The sequence below is a fragment of the Narcine bancroftii genome, chromosome 2 (assembly GCF_036971445.1).
Source record: "Narcine bancroftii isolate sNarBan1 chromosome 2, sNarBan1.hap1, whole genome shotgun sequence".
NCBI classification, from domain to species: domain Eukaryota; kingdom Metazoa; phylum Chordata; class Chondrichthyes; order Torpediniformes; family Narcinidae; genus Narcine; species Narcine bancroftii.
Window position 1 is genome coordinate 335,733,307 of NC_091470.1, and position 20,275 is coordinate 335,753,581.

General features: G+C 43.3%; 2 long non-coding RNA genes across 3 annotated transcripts in view; one reads left to right on the forward strand and one right to left on the reverse strand.

Moving 5' to 3' along the window:
• Window positions 1-3,028: 3,028 nt before the first annotated feature.
• Window positions 3,029-19,950, forward strand: LOC138755710 (uncharacterized). 2 transcript variants are annotated; one of them, XR_011352481.1, is made up of 3 exons: window positions 3,173-3,330; window positions 4,408-4,661; window positions 17,208-19,950. It is a non-coding gene; the product is annotated as an uncharacterized lncRNA (long non-coding RNA). The 2 variants fall into 2 exon arrangements; XR_011352480.1 differs by lacking the exon at window positions 17,208-19,950 and having other exon boundaries at window positions 3,029-3,330; window positions 4,408-4,789.
• The window catches only part of LOC138755711 (uncharacterized), a 41,213-nt gene continuing 25,248 nt past the window's right edge, over window positions 4,311-20,275 (reverse strand). Inside the window, exon 2 of the long non-coding RNA XR_011352482.1 lies at window positions 4,311-4,569. This is a non-coding gene — a long non-coding RNA (uncharacterized lncRNA). The remainder of the gene's footprint in view (window positions 4,570-20,275) is intronic.

Genomic DNA, 20,275 nt, shown 5'->3' on the forward strand with positions numbered 1-20,275 from the left:
TCAATGCCACCCCCCATGAAAGGACGTTCTCTTTCCCAAGGAAATTTGAGTCGGGTACGACCATACCATGGCTCACGGTTCCCAGTCCAGTCCTTTTATGACACCATGTCTGGTACTCTAAGAACGACCCCTTGGTTGACCGAGTGACTCTGCTCCATGCATTATGTCTACATTGAGTACTCGGACGGACGGGAGGACACAGTCTCGGTAAGGGACCTAGCCCAGGCCGGATCAGGTGCAGCAGTGCCTTAACCCAACCTCCCCTATTCCTTCTCCCCCGGTCATGTGTTTGAACAGAGGGACCAGCACCACCCTACCAGCTCAGGCCAGACTGTCAACAATGCCGTTGGGGAATTGAGCGAAACAGTGGCCGCACCCTACGGACCTGCTGGTGACCCAACTCCGGCAACCCCAATCCCGGCGCCACGGCGGTCACGCTAGATGGTCAGACCCCCTGACCGGTACAGTCCCTAACCTCCATCCACCCTGGAGTCAGTTCTCAAAGAAGGGGCGAATGTGATAGTACAGATTCTATCACCAATGTGTATATGTACATATGTACAGATGGTAGTGTAGGATGACTGTGATTGGCTGAGAGCGTAGTCACACCTACTGGCAGATCTTAAAGGATTGCTCCTAGCCAGACCAGGACATTCTGGACTGGTCGACCTACTTGTGATATGCTCGTCTTTTAGTTAATAAAAGCCTTGGTTTGGATAAACAAGTCTTTAGTTCTTTCGAATCGCACTACAGGTATTGAATTATTTTTCAAGTGGTGAGAGATTGGAAAGTGTCGATGTTTAATGGGACATGGGAATTCATGTCAATGAAAGCTAACATGCAATACAGAAGCAGATTGAAAAGCAAATGATATGTTGGCCTTCAAAAGCTGGTCGATTTCAGTACAAGAGATATCTCACTACTTTTGCTTAAGGGCTTGGTGAAACTGTGGCGGCACAGTTAGTGTAGTGGTTTGCACCATGCTGTTACAGTAGCAATGATCTGGGTTTGAATCCAACGCTGTCTGTAAGGGGTGAGTATATTCTCCCCGTGTTTGTGTGGTTTTCCTCCAGTGCTCCAGTTTTCTTTCACCTTTCAAAATGTACAATTGTTGTTGGTTAATTGGAGTATTTGGGCATCATGACTCATGGGCCATATAGGCTTGTTGCCATGCTGTATGTCTAAATTTAAAAAAAACACACACTTAGAGTGCTATGAATCGTTTTGGTTCCCTTGCTGAAAGGAAGATATAGTTGTTGTGAACAGTGTATGGCAAGGATTCACTAGATTGGTTCCTGAAAGGCAGAACTGTTAAACAAGGAGAGATTGAGTATGCTAGAAGAGTTTAGAAAAATAGAAGGTGACCTCATTAAAATGTAGAAAAGATTTTGAAGGCTTGACAGAATGGATACACAGACAAAGTTTTCCCTAGCTGAAGAGTCTAGAATTAGAGGGCGGGAGTCAGTGTCTCAAAATGAGAGGCTGAACATTTAGGACTAGAATGAGAAGAAATCTTTGCACTTAGATGGTGGTGAGTAACTAAGAGGGGTCTGAATTGTTTTGTTTCAAAACTGAGATCAATATATTTATGGTGATAAGAGGTCAGTAAAATAATTTCAAGCTGAAAAAATATCAGATATAATCCCTTTGAATAATGGAGCAGGTTTGAGGACCCAAAAGTTTACTCCTGTTTCTATTTCTTAAATATTGCTGCTTTTTAAAAAATTATCACAAGATGGTGCAAGTTTAAATGTGTGAATTGGATCTATAAATTTGGAGAGGTACATACTACAGATCTGACTTCATATCAATATTTCCTCATTGGTGGTCAAGAAGCTAAAAACATTGGGCCTCTGAAGCCCCCTCTGCAACTGGATCCTTGACTTTCTCATTGGAAGACCACAGTCAGTACAAATTGGAAACAATGTCTCCTCCTCACTGATCATCAACGCAGGCAAATCCCAAGGATGCGTGCTTATCCCTACTCGTTATATACCCATGACTGTGTGGCCAGGCACAATTCCATTGATATCTACAAGTTTGTCGACGACACCACAGTTGTTGGCAGAATCACAAACGGCAATGAGGAAATGTACTGGAGGGAGATAGATCAGCTTGTTGAATGGTGTAACAACCACAACCTTTTACTCAACATCAGAAAAACCAAGGAGATGATTGTAAACTTCAGGAGGAAGTCAAGGGAACATGACCCAGTCCTCATTGAGGGCTCAGTTGCGGAGAGGGTCAAGACTTAGAATTCTTGGGTGTCAACATCTCCGAGGATCTATCCTGAAGCCTCCATGTCGATGCAATCATAAGGAAGGCTCACTAGTAGCTATACTTTGTGATGTGCCTGAGGAGATTCGGTATGTCACTGAAGACTCTCATCAACATCTACAGGTGTACTGTGGAGAGCATTCTGGCTGGTTGCATCACTGTCTGGTATGGAGGCGCCAACTCTCAGGATAAGATTAAACTCCAGAGGGTTGTTAACTCGGCCTGTGACATCACAGGCACCAGACCTCACTCCATCAAGGACATCTACATGAGGCGGTGTCTTAAAAAAAACAGCCTCTATCCTCAAAGACCCCCACCACCCAGGCCAGGCCGTCTTCACTCTGCTACCATTGGGGAAAAGGTACAGGAGCCTAAAGACGAGCACTCAGCGGCACAAGGACAGCTTCTTCCCCGCTGCCATCAGATTCCCGAATAACCAACGAATCAAAGACTGCCTTACTTTTTGTGCACTCTAATTTTTTGATAGTAATGTTGTAAGATGGTTATAATATGAATATTTACATCTGATTCTGCTGCAAAACAACGTATTTCATGACCTGTTCATGACAATAAATTCTGATTCTGATTCTGATGAGAGATGTATGAAGGCCTGTGATCTGGGTGCAGATCTATGAGATGTGGCCTAATAATTGTTGAGAACAGGCTAGATAGGGCAAAGGGCCTGTTTTGTGCTGTAGGGTTGTCTGGTTTTATGGTTCTATAGATTCTCTCCATTTGTTAAGATTCTTCTCTTCAAAAGCACTTAATTGATATAAAACACATTGAGAATCCTGTGATTGAAAACAGTTATATAAATGTATACTATTTCTTTGGTGGTGCAATGTAATAATTGCAAAAATGTGACATCAGGACACAAGTGATGTAATAATACGATGGTGTAGATTCTGCTGAAGCAGCGTCACTAAATCAATGCACCAGGTGCAGTAATTAGTCAGGATGAACTTCTATTCAAGTCACTTCTGGTCCCTGCGATGCATTCAAAGAGTGCGGGGCTTTAAGTTGAGACCATGGAAACCCTGCACCATCTTTTGGGTAAACCCTTAACCATCCTGTGTGCTGCAATTCGCCCCGCGGCGTTGGGTGACCGTTCGGCCAGCTGCACCGGCAGCGATCAGGCCTACGGCATTGTGTGACCTCTCGGCCAGCTGCGCAAGCGGCAATTAGGCCTGAAGCATTGTGCAGCCGCTCAGCCAGCAGCACAGGTAGCGATTTGGCCTGCTATGTTAGGTGGCCACTTGGCCCGCTACAATGGTTCAGACTGATCGTGTATTTAGGAAAGGAGATTCATGCTTAATTAGTCCATAGCAGTTCTCTGAGGATGTACCTGGTTAAAAAACCAGTTAGATCTTCAGTAAGCATTCTGAAATGTCCCATACAGGAGAATGAGAAACAATATTAGGGAACATAGATATGGGGTAATATAGCAGGACGGATTGAGAATTGCTTAACAGACTGAAAATGTAAAAATGGTAATAAATGGGCCACTGAGTGTCCTGGAGAAACTTAGCAGGCCATGTAGCATCCATTGGAAGTAAAGAGTAACCAATGTTGCAGGCCTGAGCCCTTCATCAGGAACCCCCAGAGATCAACAGATGTCAGGTCTTTAGATTAATCAAGGGATATGGGAATAAAGGAGGAAAGAACAACCATGAACTTGTTGAATGACCAAACAGTTTTAAGGACTAAAATGTCTCCTTCTGCTCCTGTTTTTTATGCTTTTGGGTTCTCAATGTCACAGTTCCACTAATTATTTTAAACTTGCTTTTTAGTCACGGTTGGCTTAGCAGTTTGGGCAATGCTATTACAACACAGGGTTCAAACCCAGTGACATCTGTAAGGAGTTTGCGTGTTCTATGCATGTCAGCATAGGGGTGCTCTGGTTTCCTGCCACCTACAGGGAGGTGGGGGGGGCATTGTAGGTTAATTGGGGTATTTGGGTGACTTTTAACTTTTCTATCAAGTCTATTTAGTATTCTGATTCTGAATTAATTTTGAAACCTACATGGCCATGATTTGATATAATGATTCCTGCCAGGAATGTTTATTGCATTCAGGATAGCAAAGGTTCAGAGACACATTTAAAATTAAGCATGGTTCTTCTTTCTATAGATGAGCCTGGACCACCTGGAACGAGGACCAGCTGAAGTGCAAGTAGAAACCACAGCATCTCTGTACCACAGTAGAGTTACAGCACATATCTCAACGCAATCTGCTGCTTCGACAGCTTGTTATCACTTGTTCATTTTTGGCATTTCTCAGCAATTTGAAAATCTACACAAAAAAAAGAAAAAATAAGAAGGATGGGAATAAAAAACTTACCAGTCACGAATGATGCTCATCCCTTCTGTACAAGAATTTAATGGGTTAGCACTGTCCATAAATGTTTCTGATCTTATTTCTTAAATGTCAGGTTTAATTTAGTGGTGGTACACTTCACTGAAAAAGTTAACTTTGATCTATTCCGATACTCAGTAAACAATGAGAAAATGCTGTCTTCTTTAAAGTGCTTATTACAGATGGGTTGTGAAAAGAATCTCATGCTGCTGTTCAAACCCAAATGAGCATTCTTACTGGTGTCCCAGCTGGCATTTGTACCTCAGCTAAATGTACCAAAACATGTTAATTCCATTTGGAGATACAGCATGGTAAAAGGCCCTCCCGACCTACTGCACACATGTGACCAATTAACCTTCTAACCCTGTATGTCTTTGGAGCATGCGAGGAATCCGGAGCACCCAGAGGAAACTCATGCAGACATGAGGAGAATGTACAGGCTCCTTGCAATGAATTTGGGTAAACACACCGAAGTGTTTGAGGAACTCAGCTGCTCTTTTCGGTATCTATAGGGGACAAAGATATATCGCCAACGTTTCAACCCTTCTTCAAGGAAAAATCTGAAAAGGCAGGATATATCAGAAAGTCTCAGAATACAAAAAATATCAACAAAATGTATTAATTGGATATGATAAGGGACTAGGTAGATTTATCATGTCTGTGTGAATTTAGACAGAAAATGGAGAGACAACAGGGGAAGAAGGAAGTGGGGGAGGGGGAGTTTAACGAAACCCAAAGAAGTCGATACTAATGCCCTCCAGTTGGATGGTGCCCAGTCGGAAGATGAGGTGGTGTTCCTCCAATTTATAGTTTATGTCACCACGAACAGACAAGTTGGCGAGGGAATGGGGTGGAGAATTGAAATGGGTGGCTATTGCAACAGACAAAACTGAGGTGGTCAACAAAGCGATCTCCCAGTCGGCATCCAGTCTCTCCGATGTAGAGTAGACCACAGTGGGGGCACGGGATGCAGTAGATGACCCCTGGAGATTCACAAGTGAAATATTGCTTCACTTGGAAGGACTGTTTGGGACCCCGAATGGAGCTGAAGAAAAAGGTGTGGGTGCAAGTGGAGCATCATGTGTGGGAGTAGGTCCAAGGGAATGAATAGTGGGGAGGGAGGAGTGGACAAGGAATTACAGAGGGAGCAGGCCCTGCTGACGGGGGAAAAGGGAGGAGAGGGGAATATGCGTCTAATGGTGGGATCACGTAGTAGGTGTTGCACTCAGCAATGAATTGAGCCTGGGTCGTTGGCACCATAATAGCATTGTGTACTAACTCCTCTGCTAAAGGACTCAATTCCCATGAATGCATATGGAGAATTACCCTATCAGAATCACAGAGAGATACAGCATGGCAACAGATTCTTTGGCCCACTGTTGGATCCCATTTTAAAAACTTTTGGAGGAGATATATAACCTGTGTAACCAATTATACTGTATCATGCGTTACCTTGTGTTTATTATATTCTTCATAGTTCCAGAGCATAACTTTTCCCATGTTTCATTTTTTTATCTTTATGTTTAAATATTTTTCCCATTTTTGTTTGGGTTTATAGCTTATTTCATCATTTTCCTTCTCTTGCCGCTTGCCGCATGTTCGTTATAAATCTTTTTATTATCATTGTTTCTGTAATCACATATTCAAAGCTGGTTCCTTCTGGTAATCTCAGTCTGTTTCCCAATTTATCCTTTAAGTAGGCTTTCAGTTGGTGGTATGCAAACATTGTACCATGAGTTATTCCATATTTGTACCTTAATTTGTTCAAATGTTAATAAAATATTTCCCAAAAAACAATCTTCTATTCTTTTAATTCCTTTTCTCTCCCATTCTCTAAAGGAAAGGTTATCTATTGTAAAAGGGATTAGCTGATTTTGCATCAATAATTTTGGTAGTTGGTAATTTGTTTTTTTCCTTTCTAAGTGAATCTTCTTCCATATATTGAGTAAATGATGCAGAACTGGTGAACTTTTATATTGCACCAGCTTTTCATCCCACTTCCAGTATCTTCTCCCCTATTTTATCTAGCTCTATCTTAGTCCAATCTGGTTTTTCCCTTGTCTAATGAAAATCTGATAATTACCTTAATTGTGCTGCTCTATAATAATTTTTAAAGTTTGGTAACTGCAAACCACCTTGTTTGTACCATTTTGTTAATTTATCTAACGCTATCCTCGGTTTACCCCCTTTCCATAAGAATTTCCTTATTATTTTCTTTAGTTCATTGAAGAATTTCTCTGTTAAGGGAATTGGTAATGAATGAAATAAGTATTGTATCCTTGGGAAGACATTAATTTTAATGCAATTTAACCTCGCTATCAATGTTAGTGGTAATTCTTTCCAATCTTCTAAGTCTTCCTGTAATTTCTTCATTAATGGCTGATCATTTAATTTGTACAGGTGGCTTAAATTATTATCTAATCTAATACCTAGGTATCAGATTAACCTGCCCATCTTTTAGATGTGAGGGGAAACTGATGGACCAAGAGAAACTCCACACAGTCATTGGGAGAATGTGTGAATCCCACATGGGCAAGATTGGAGGCTAGAAATGACTCATTATACTTTCTTCTTGCATTAGCTAGCTGCTTCACTTTAAAAGGAGGGGTGGCCAGAGTCTTCAGCACTGACCTCAGGACCATATACATTCAGATAAAATGATGCCAAATTTAATTAATGAAGGGAGGTAGGTGAATCCCATCTCATGGGTTAAATTAAAAGAAGGAAGATTTTGAAACTGTCTTCAATCAGGTATCGAAATCAGATATTGAAATGAATGATGATTTTGACTTTTCCTAAGATCAGATGCCAGTCTTTATCCAACGTTATCACTCGTCATAAAATCAACAAATGCTTGTGTGCTCCATCAATCAGGCCTGTAGGCCCAAACAACATCATGATTGAAATCCTGAAATTAACTGCTGCAATCATCCCATTTCCTCAGCTAAAAAATTTTCGGTTTAGCTCGGAGTTGGACGTTTGTCAAAAATGACATGAGGAAAAAGAATGCCTTTTACACCAAAAGTGACTTGAGAAAAAATATTTTTCCACAGTAGAGACTTAGAGTATCAAATGCTAAGAATAGCAGTGGAGATGGAATAAAATTGCAGCATCCAAAACATAGCTAATTAAGTATCTGAAAGGAAAGAATTTACAGGATAATGGAGAGAGGGTGGAGAATTGGAACCAGCTGGATGTCTTTTGCATGGATCCATACAGACTTGATTTTCTTCCTTACAAGCTGTCTTCATTTTGTAATTCTACCAAATAACATCGAAAGTTTCCCAATGTGTCTTGCGTCTAAAGTGCTGGATAAATCCAATCATGCAAATTACCACCACATTAGCCCTCTCAAAATCACCGGCAAAATAATGGATCAGTTCCAATCCCACTGTCTGCAGACTTTCCTGCTTAAAACCATTAAGCAACATTTCCTCACTGTTAGAGCGCTCACCGCTATTCAGATTAATCAGCACTGATCATGTTGAATGTCAAGGTAGACTTGAGGGGTTGGATGTCCTATTCCTGCCCCAAATTTGTTCATGCTCCTGAGTGTGGTGATATGTATATACTGTGCTGTGTATGAGTGGCTGGCCTACCCAATATTGACTCGCTCTCTCTTGACTCCTCCCCTTGTGACCTGGCCATAAAGGTCAACCACCCTTCCTATGTCCTCCAATCATGGAGGACATGGAGTCGGGCCAGCTACTATCTAAAACCACTTTCAGGTGCATTCTCCGCCAAGAATACGCCTGCAGAAGCGGACACAGCCCTGTGGAATGGTTTTTCAGGTGGCAGTCCTGAAAGCGCTCCGCTGTCCACCCGAAAGGGACAGCTGCAGGAGAGGCACCTCAGAGCGCACTCCGGCTCCTGTCAGTGTGGGACATCGGCGCAGGGGCAGCTAGTTCAGGATGTCGGGGCAGCATCGGCCAGCGCGGGACGTTGGGGAAGGGGCAACGGGGAGGGGGGCTGTCAGGTGTGTGGAGGGGTGCTGTCAGGCAGTGGGGATTTGGGTCGCTGGCTGATTGTCATCAGACTGAGCCCTAGCAGCTGCTTCAGGCGGCTGAATTCAGGTGCCTCAGGGGATTGCTCAGATGCGGTGATTATACTTCCCGGAGGAGGGTTGGTGAGTACTCCTCCGAGCTGCATTAGGCTCTTTCATGTGACCTCCCGACAGCTGCATTCGGGAAGAATATGCGACTTTATATCGGGGTATTCTGGTCACCTGAAAGAGGCTTAATGTTTATTAAAGCCTATTGTTCACCTCACTCAGTCATTGGTGTTATTGATAGAGCATATCAATTTAATACACATTATTCCTGCCACACAAGATGGACAAGCTGCTGAGACCTAACAGGCTAGACATCACTCCTCAGGCACCAGGAGCTGCTGAACAGTATGAGCAGTGGATCGCCTGCTTTTCCAACTTCCTCGAGGTCACTGCAAGCCTGGTGGACTCAGATGAAAAGAGGCTTAAGGTCCTATAAGCGAGCGTACAAGATGATCAGGAACTGCATATCCTACGCAGAGGCCATGGCTGAACTCCACAACTTCTACCGACCCTGGGTGAACAAATTTCCTCAACTATGGACAAGTTCCTTTGGGCCCTGTACAATCTGGGGAGAGACTGCTGGAGTGCTGTGTTGGCACCTGTGCCTGCAGCCCAGTGTGTGGAAGAGTTGGTCCGGGATGCCTTTGTATCCAGGGTGAGGTCTGCCTACATTTGTCAGCGACTGCTCAAAGAGGCCAAATTGCCCATGAAAAGAGCATTTCAGTTGGCCAGGTCTCTCGATTCGGCCCAGTGCAATGCCAAGGTGATCACCAATAAGAACGGGTACTCCACGTGCGGACTATGGCCACTGCCATTTTGGGAGCCCGTGTCACAGACTGCTGCCACACAAGCCAACTACGACCTCAATGCCGTCACCGCCTCCACAATCGGACTCCCAAAGTGCCAGCTAAAGCACCCCCGACGACTCTGTCCCACTAAAGAAGCCGTCTGCTTGGGGTATGGGAAGAAAGGATACTACCAGAGCATCTGCAAGTCCAAACCCTCCCGTGCAAGCCATGCTGCATGCGCCCCCGGGGGTGGGCCATTAATCCTAATGTCACTTCCAACCCTGAACGATTGTGTGCGCGACCCGAGAGTTGCCATCTTACCAGATGTCACCTCCACCTTTTTCTCGGCACATGGTGTCATTGCTCCTGATCCTGACTGCATACATCCCCTCATGGAACTCCTGGTCCCACACAACCTCAAGACGCTCTTTCGTACTATTCCCAATAGGTGCCTAATTACGCCAATAAAGCTTACCCTTTGGTACGAGTCTCAACCTTCCCCTTATCGGCAGAAGTCTGGGCTGCATTTGTCCAAATCAAAGAAGACATCGTGAAAGCCACGCTACATGCTGTGGATGAATTAAAGTGATCCCTCCAAATTCGCACTGCCACCACCCTCAACCAGGTGGGCAGGCCAGTGGCATTTTTTCACGCACCCTCCACAGCCCTAAGGCACGACACTCCTCCATCGAGAAGGAGGCAGAGGTGATTGTTGAGGTAGTATGCCATTGGTGTCACTACCTGGCCAAGAAAAGATTTACCTTGCTCACAGACCAACGAGCTGTGGCCTTTATTTCAACCCCAAACGGGGGGGTGGGGGGGGGGGGGAAGGGGGAGGGGTAAAATTAAGAACAATAAAATGTTGAGGTGGAAAATTGAGCTCTCCACCTACAACTATAATATCGTATACCAGCCAGCCAAGCTCAACGACCTCCCCCCACCTAGATGCCCAAGGGACGTGTGCCAGCATGCATCTTGACTGGCTCAAATCCCTCCATGACGACTTCTGCCACCCAGGGGCCACGAGACTGTTCCAATTCATAAAAGCTCAAACCTCCCTCCATCAAGGATGTCAGGACTCTGACCGGACATTATTGGGTCTGTGCGGAATCTAAATTGCAATTCTTCCGACCTGACAAGTCACAAGTCACGCACCCCTTTGAATGGCTCAGTGTCGATTTCAAGGCGCCCCTGCCCTCGTCTAACAGGAATGTCTATTTCCTCAACGTTATCGACGAGTTCTCCAGATTCCCCTTTGCCGTCACCTGTCCCGACATGACCTCAGCCCCTGTCATCAGGGCACTCCGTAGCATATTCAACCTTTTTGGGTAACCGAACTATATCCATAGTGACAGAGTGTCTTTTTTCATGAGCGACGAGCTGCGACATAGCCACCAGTAGGACCACAAGCTACAATCTCGGGGAAACGGCCAGGTGGAGAGCGAAAACACCACTGTTTGGAAAGCAGTCCTCCTGGCCCTTAAGTCAAAAGGCCTGGCAGTGTTCCACTGGCAGAAAGTCCTGCCGGAAGCACTTCATCCCTCCTGTGCACCGCTACTAACATGACCCCGCATGAATGAATGTTTTCCTTTCCCAGGAGGTTGGCGACCGGAATCATTCTGCCACCCTGGCTCGCATCTCCAAGACCTGTCCTGCTGAGAAAACATGCGAGGGGTCATAAGACTGACCCGTTGGCCACAGAGGTGCAGCTCCTGCATGCAAACCCGCAATATGCCTACGTCCAGTACCCCGATGGCCATGAGGACACTGTCCCTGTCCAGGACCTGGCACGTGCTGGAGACCTCTGCCCTCCCCCTGACCTATACCCAAACCACTCCCCTCAGGGACTGGGTGCAGATCAATGACACCCCCCCAGGCCCCCATACCACACACACCCAACCCCCTTCCAGCTGCTCCAACCAGCACGACCGCCCCACATACAACCAAACCTCACCCCCTACAGAGGCAGCCCTACCACCCCAGCCTCAAGACACATGACCAGCAACAGAGCTGACCAGTTCACCACCGCCAGAGCTGTGCAGGTCACAGAGGCAGAGGAAACCATCCGACCGGCTGAACCTCTAGGACTTTAACCCAGCGGGGTTTTGTTTTAAAAGAGGGGTGAAGGTGGTGATATGTATATACTGTGTTGTGTATGAGTGGCTGGTCCGCCCACTGATGACTCGCTCCCTAGTGAATCCACCCTTTGTGACCTGGCCATAGAGGTCGACCTCCCTTCCCCTATCCTCTATTCGAGCACATGGAGTCCGACCAGCTACAATGTAATGTGTACTAAAGCCTTTCGTTCACCTCACTCAGTCCTTGGTATTATTGATAAGAGCGTATCACTGAGTTCCATCAGGACTGTGAGCAGTAATTCATGTTTCAGCCAATGCAAAAATTGTGAAATCTAATGGTTACAGTGAAGTGACTGCCTTTTACTTCAAGGCACCTTTCAACCAGCAATAGCAGGAAGCTTTAATAAAACTTGGACATTGAGGATCAAGGGAAATCTCTCTGTTGGCTTGAGTGATACTTGGAACAATGGAGGATTCTGTTGCTTAGAACCAATCATTTTAACATTAAAATATCACTGAGGTTGTTTTGCCAGAACCAACACAACCATTTGCAGGATGAATTTGGTGTCCCAAAAGATGTGTTACCATGGTGTATCTCTGTGTGATTATAATAGGGTGTTTCTCCTCATGTATTCTTGGGTCCTTTAGTGTAGTGGTTAGCACAATGCTATTACAACACCAGGGACTCGAGTACAAGTCTGTTGCTGTCTGGTGATGGAACACATCAAAGTGCACCTCCCAGAGATGCTGGATACATTTCAATTCGCCTATAGAAAAAACCGTTTCACAGGCAAAGCTATAGTTCTGTCCCTTCACTCCGTCCTGACCCACTTGGAGAATGATGCCTCATACATCTCAGGCTGCCGTTCACTGACTTCAGCTCAGCATTTATTACGATCATTACCAAGAGGCTGGTGGAGAAGCTGTCCTCACACACACACCTCTCTGTAACTGGATTCTTGACTTCCTAGTGGAAAGCCTACTGTCTGTTTGGTTCGGTGGCAGAATGTCAAGCATCGTCACGCTGAGCACTGGGGCACCTCAGGGCTGCATGCTCGGCCCATTCCCGTTCACCCTCCTGACACACAACTACAATGCCAGATCCAGCTCCAACAGAGTAATCAAGTTTACAGATGACACAACAGATGATTGTGGACTTCATGTCCTTCAGCTGCAGAATCTCTCATGGTCATCGTCCCAGGGTTGTCTCTTCTGGTTCTCTTTCTCAAACGGGGAGGTGGGGGAGGGGGTGGGGTGGTGTTCTCCCTGTGTTCTGGTGCCATGTGCCAATCCTCTTTCTGATTCTGATTCTAGTGACACTTTATAGTGATCTAATAATTTAATTGGTATATTGATAAATATTATATTTTTAGTCCCTATTCCCCCCCTCCCCCCCCCCCGAGTAAATACTTTCTCCTAATTTTATTAAAACAGAATTCTGTTGCTCAAATTACTTTGGTGAGATAAGGACTAATACTAATTTGCCGAACACTAGGTTCAAGTTCCCCATTAGAGAGTTGCCCAGTCAATAATTTTTCTTCCTGACCTTGTGAATGCTGTTATCTGTAAAATACTAAAATGTTGAAAATGACAAAGTATGGAACGAAAGTGAATACTTTGGCACGTTTATGGATAAAAGAGCATGATACAGATCCAGATATCATGAAAATCTGCAGAGACTGTGATTGCAGTTCAATACACTAAAATGCTGGAGAAATTCAGTAGGTCACGCAGCATTCTTTATGCTGTAAAGATATATAACATAAATAACCAGTGGTTTTGGAACTAGGCCTAAAGTGTTATTTATTTACCTTACGTATCTTTGCGACATAAAGAACGCTGCATGACCTGCTAAGTTTCTCCAGTACTTCTGTGTATTGATGAAATATAGTTCACTTTGAGACCGACAATTTAGGGTAAGACGCATCAGGTCTGAAAACAACCTTATATAGATGGCATGCTTATGTTTCTCCCAAATTACACTTCCCAACACAATTTATTTTAACTTTATAATGAAGAAAACTTCGAGTTCAGTGACAAAATTCTTAAAACAATCTCCAATGAGTTTTGATTCAGGACTTGTTTTTCATAAAGACAAGAAGGTTTCTGCCCATTGGCCATAAACTGTAAATGTCCTCTTCTTAAAAAGTGCAGTCTGTGTCCTCCCTATAATTCACAAATATCCTGGTTACAATATATTAACAGTAGGCCTTTTCACACCCTTATGTCAGGAGATTTACTCTATGAATGTGCCCCGGCTAGCCCCAGGGTGCCGACTACAATTCCTCTCAGAAAAGGATCATTGGTGGAGCACTGCGCTCCGTCGCCTCGCATGAATGTAATGCCACTGAAAGCGGGCTGATGATGTTGTGATGATGCCATCACCCCGCGACCCATCTCCCCTCCCTCTCCCACCCACTTACCCCTCTCCCTCCATGACCCCCTCAGGGCAGGGGTGGCCGGCGGGGGCCATCAGGATGTGGCCATTGCTGGCTGTGACAGCCCGCTGGCTACACTGGCACCTCAGTGGGCATCTTCGGCTTTCGGGGCCACTTGTCAGTGGCTCAAAATGCGGCAGAGTAATGAGCGTCTTCCCTACCCATAATACCCCATGCAGCTGGAACCATTCTGCATTTCCCAGAATGGTTCCAGCTGAATGGAGGATTATGGGTAAGGAAGATGGCCATTGCTCTGCCACGTATTTATGAGGGGTGGTGCCATGGCAACAGTTTCCCCACCTCCATTGGCTCTTGAGGGTGCTATGAGGCATTGCTCAACATGAAAGGTAAGTTTATATTTTTCCCTCTGTGCTTATAGCCGGCCTCCAGGCAGAGGCTTGGCATGAAAGGGCCAATGTCACTATCCCTCTGCTGGAATTGATAGAAGAGGTATAGAAGGAGAAAACTGGCCAGGTTCTCATTCTCAATTGTCATCCAGTTCACCTGAAATTAGGTAATAACAAGTATTTGCTTGAAAGAGATAAACTGCTTGTGTGGTAAAGACCTGCCAGTCAGGGAACGAACCATCATGAAAGAACTTCATCTGGTAGAGATTGGCAGAGTGCCTTAAACCATCAGCTATTGTAATGCAGCTGACAGGTGCTCACAAGCCATTGCAGGATTTTAACCTTCAGCTGCCTCACGACATAGTCGCTGACAACAGACTGTGGTCATTGAACAACACAGTAAAGTGGTCCAGACACAGCAGCATCAGAATCTAACAAAACACGATGGCAACGGAATCCAGCACTATACCTTCTTCTAGCTGTCACATTTCCCACTGTGGAAAAGGACATGCAAGTCTTGACCATGAACCATAGAATAGTACACATTCTATCTCAAATAGAAGAAATTTTGTTTTAAAGAACCTTCGCAATGTCAATTTTGTTTTGAATTCTAATGGGACCATACTATGAACATGGAGGTGTTGGATTAGATCAGGAGAGAAATTGATCATTGTTACCTGGTGTAGATTACATACAATTCCCACACCAATGTTGTTGGTTCTTAATTTGTGTCTGAAATGGTGTAGCCAGCCACTAAACTGCTACTAGAGATAAGAAATGCAAAGTCATGAGGAGATCCTTCTAAAGTTGGAATACACTTTGGCATGGAAAGAGAATCAATAGGAATGATGGTTCACCATTGTTCCCTAGACATTGCTGCCTTCTGATCAGTAGTTCCAGTCATTTATGTTTGCTTACATACCTCATTCGATCATGATTGCCATGCCAAAGCCCAATCTAAAGCAAAAGTCATAAACGAGGCCCTAACCTGACCCCATGGCTCACCAGCGCAGACCTTGCAACCTCCCAATCCAGTATGGGATTGAATTTATGTGAGAATCTTGTATTTGCAGTCCAAAATAGCTCAACATGTTCAAGGAAGTGCATGGGTACCCTCGGCCATCCCAGGCCTTTCTTCTGCTGAATTTTGATCTGATGAGCCAATGACCAATATAATCACTGACATGCCTCCTCAGCTCCTCATCATTTTGAGCCCATGTATTTATATCAATTTATGGCCTCATAAAATTGATGTGTTTATCTGCAGTGAATGCTGCTGTGTGTGGTAGAAGCCATTTTCAAAATGGAATATTTCACAAACAACAAGATTAGACCCTCAGACAGAGGACAAAGTCTGTGATTCTCCATTCTTAGATAAATGCAGCCAACTTTACATGAGAGAAACACTTACCTAAAGACAGAAACTAAATGAAACCCTTTGATCTCATCTGAGGTAGGATTAATTTTCCTCAGTTAAAATTAAGTGTGGTCTCTCCAACTCTGTGTACAGCTGAATCTTGTAGTTCCAATTTTACTACTTTATATCCCACCCAATGAAGGCAAGTGTCCTAAATTCCTTCTTGACCACTCTATCCCTGGTATTACACTAATGGAGAGAAGGTGAAAGAGGTGGAGATGGAGGAAGAGATCAGTGGGAGGAGTGAGGGGAATGGGCTACTAGAGTCGCTATTAAATGAATTTAATCAAAGTTAGTGCCACAGTCATTGTCACTTTAAATCATTGTCCTCTCTTGCGAAGATTGTATTCCATAAGAGAGGGAAGGGTGATGCTGGAGAGGATGTAAATTAAGGGATGGGCAGGGCGGTGAACGATAGGGGCAAGTGCTGAGAGGGAAGAGTTGAATGAAAGGGAAGGTGTTGAAAGGGAGAAGGAGGATGAAGGAAAGGGAGCGTGTGTCTGTATCACCCTTGTGCCCATTGGAGTTTGCAAAGGAGAGGGAGATTCTGAGCAGTGAAAATGCATTTGAATATCTTGGATTCAGAATTTGAATGTGACTTGTCAGTTTTGCTTGTGCTTCTTGGACGAGTTTTGAGGGCAGGAATTGAAGTTTCAGATCAAACCAACACAGGGTAGCCTTGTGTGGAAGAGATAAGACCAACACAGGAAGCAGCAACTCTCTCTCTTTCAGATGGTTGAGTTGTAACTTATAATCCCTTTGAACATCTCAGGCACATTTCTGCATATTTTTTTTAATCATGCGTTACAGATCAGCCCTGATATATTACTGCTCATTGTTACTGAATTTCTTTGCAGGGAATTGAGGTGTTTTGTACAGAATTTTAGTCACTGGAATTGAGAAATTAACTAAATATAAAATGACATGACAATTCGCTTTGGTTATAATCAGCTGATGTAAGCACCCCCCTCCTCCTCTGCCCCCTCAAAAAAAAAATACAGCAACCTGTTTTAGAAAATTGCTGGGAATTGGTGTGGGTGTTGTTAGGGTAAATTTCAGCCATGGTTTTCACAGAAGATCAATAGCTTTCCAAATGTAAGGGGTGAATCTTCACTGTGCCATCTGCCTGATAAGGCATAGGCTTAATTTGACTGTGGTCGATGAGTGTTTGGAACAGGTGCCTCACGGCAGTTTACTCTTAGTGGCTGGCCGAGAACCCAGCATTGGTCTGAAGAGTGTGGGGCTGGGGGGGGGGGGGGGGGGGGGTGGTTGTGGGGGTAGATCTGGTACGTGATTGGATGACCAAAGTCCAGGAAAGATTGAACTGGCATTTATAAAGAGCATTTCAATTCCAAGAAAGCACATTTACAATATAATGTGGGAAGTAACTGAATAATGTAGAGAAAAATAATTTCATAAGTAGCCTTGAGATAAACAATTGCTTTTTACTCTTCAGATACTGTTCATTGAAGGATAAATATTAACCAGGTACTGGGACAATCATCTTTCTCAATGAACGCCACGTGTGAAAGCAGCTTGAGCAAGCTCTCCACCACAATTCACCAAAAATGTGTTTTTCACATTGTTGTCAGTGGACTGACCAGGGATCAATCACTGAAGTAATGGTGCTCGAGACTGCCACAGTGCAAGAGATTTACAGACTTAGAAGAATAAAGAAAGATATTTACATTCTGAGCTGGAACATTAGAAAATTGGAGTTGACACGGCAATGTATTTTTGATTGAACTCAGGAAGCAGGTACAGAACTCATTTCTAGCTACCAAGGAAAGGCGTTGATTGCTGGTACAACAAAATGTCCTGGAACGTTCAACTGATAACAGATCTCATGGTGTCATTAGATAATGTTGACAGGCAGAAAAATACAAGTTTAAACTGTGGCATTCAAACATCTGGGCTGTGTACATTCCAAGCAAGTTACTACGGATATTGTGGAATAGTCTCCTTTGTTTGAAGTCTGATGCCCCCCATCATAAGGAGATGGTTAGAAGCTACCCGGCTGCCTGAACACTTAGATATATGCAAGCAATGCTGAAAGTTAACTGTAAATATCAAAGTACTGGAAAGAACAATTTATAGAGATAGCCCTATGATTGAGTGATGACAGCCATGGAGCCAATGGAAAAGTTACAGTCTTTCTTCAGAAAAACTTGGAGATGACCTGATGAAGATATTTCAAATTTTAACTGGGTTTATCAGGGTAAATGTCGATTGAGTATTTCCACTTATTATATCCAAAACTAAGGGCCACAAGGACAAGGTAATCATAATCCAAATGGTAAATAAGGAAAATATTTTAAATTCTCTTTCCAATAATTTTATTGTTTTATATATGTACACACTCACACATAGGTAAGATATGTTCAACAAAGTAACATAAATAGCTATAAACAACCTATGAAAGGGACAAATAAAAACTAAATGTATATAAAACAAAAACTATTCTAATAATCTAACCCTTCAAAATATCTTTCATGAATAATTAGAATGTGGAAAATATATTCTATTGTGTGTTGTGAAACTAAATGCAAAGAAATAAGATGAGTACATGTGAGAATAAGGAGGGAAAAGAATTTAATTCAAGCCTGGAGAAAGATGGTGAGAAGACTCATGGAGCACAGACATCAGCAAAATCCAATACAGTGGAATTGGTTGTTTTGTACTTTACACTCAGTGGATGTGAGTTGAACCCCACCATCAAGACAGAATCAAGTCATGTCTTAATTGCTTTCCTTTGAAAGATTTTTTTTGTTATCAACTCAGAATTAGACTAGTTTAATTATAAGCAGAGTTTGCAGTTTCTTCCTTAGCAGGGCTTACAGAAATTTGTGTTTAGTAAAATCATACATTTTAATCATTAATATCAGGATCTCCATTATCCTCCATGATAGATAAAAGTCTACAGCAGATAATTGAAAAATAGCAGATCAATGCCAATAAAATATTTATGCCAAATACACACTGACCACAACAACATCCAGTGTCTGAACAAAGATTATTGCAAATTATTCATTGTTATTTTATTAATGATCTCCTTTCCTCTTAATCCAACTTTCTAGCTCAGTGGTTTTTAACCTTTTCCTTTCCACTCTAAGTAATCTGTTTGCCATTGGTGCTTTGTGATAAGTAAGGGATTGCTTAAGGTGGTATGTTAGTGGGACTGGAAGGTTGAGAATCACTGCTCTATAGACCCAATTTTTACTGAAATATTTTGCTTGAGAAAAATAGTAATTGGCTCATTTCTTTTGGAGATATGAAACCATGCACATAACGAGTCAATTAGGGATGATTCAAACAGTGGTTTTCACATTTTTTCTTTCCACCCACATACCACCTTAAGCAATCACTTACTAATCACAGAGCACCTATGGAAATACTTAAAGTGGTATGTGAGTGGAAAGAAAAAAGATTGAGAACCACTGTAGCTGCTCTAAAGGTTCACCGATACCCTTTGTTTTCCGCACATAGTTCTCTGCTGAATACAGAATAGAGCAGCTCAAAGGCTTTGCGAACTACAGGGGACAGAAGGAAACAGCAGAGGTAAAACTAAGAATGTAAAACTGAGAAGGTTGATATCAGAACTGAATGAGTACAATTACAGCAAAAGGGCTAGTAAAAGAAAATAACTTGGGCAAGCAGAGGGATGATTTTAAAATGCAAAGGTATATCATAAAAACATGCTTACATATAAAAAACTGCTATTATGAAGATATGGTTCCATAAGTCCATGAAGAGAGTCAAAGGAAATTGTTTTACTCAGTACAATCCAAAACTTTGAAACTGATTGCCAATCCATCTTTCCCAGAGTGACCAGACCTTTCTGTATGTTGCAGTAAAGTAGATCCATTAATTTCACTAGAGAGTTATAAACCAAATCCAGCAACTGGACAAAGTTGATAAGATGGCCGAACATGATCTGCTGGAGGAACTCAGCACATAAATCAGCATCAATGGGAAATAAAAGGATAGTCAATGCTTTGAGTAGAAATGCTTTATCAAGACTGAGAAAATGAAGCCAGTGCATATAGGATTGGTGAACCAGATTGTGGTGAATCTCTGCTGAGCTGTCAGTCTTCCTCTTGCTTTACTGACTTTGGCCATGTATTATCTCTACCATTAAAGACACTCGCCTTGGGTATGCCTTGTCTTTCATTATTGTACCATTAGTTTCTGCTAATAAAAGCCATGATTATTGTTTGACTACGTTGCCTTTGTCTACTTCATTAATTGGCACTTCACATAGAGGTAAAACATGATAGACAAAATAGATTGGCAGATACCAGACAGGGAGAGGGAGGCAAGAAAAACAAACAGGTCAAGTAGAGGAGGATAAGTCATGCAGGGTGGAGTGGGTGCTTCGAGGACAAAGTCTGCCAGAGCTGATATCTGATAGGTAGAGAAGGTGACTGTGCTGATATAAAGAGAAAGACCAAATGGAGGAATATTGATAGGCCAATGGTGAGGTCTCCTGGAGCTAATCTTTCCTGAATGTACAGCATTGTTCTG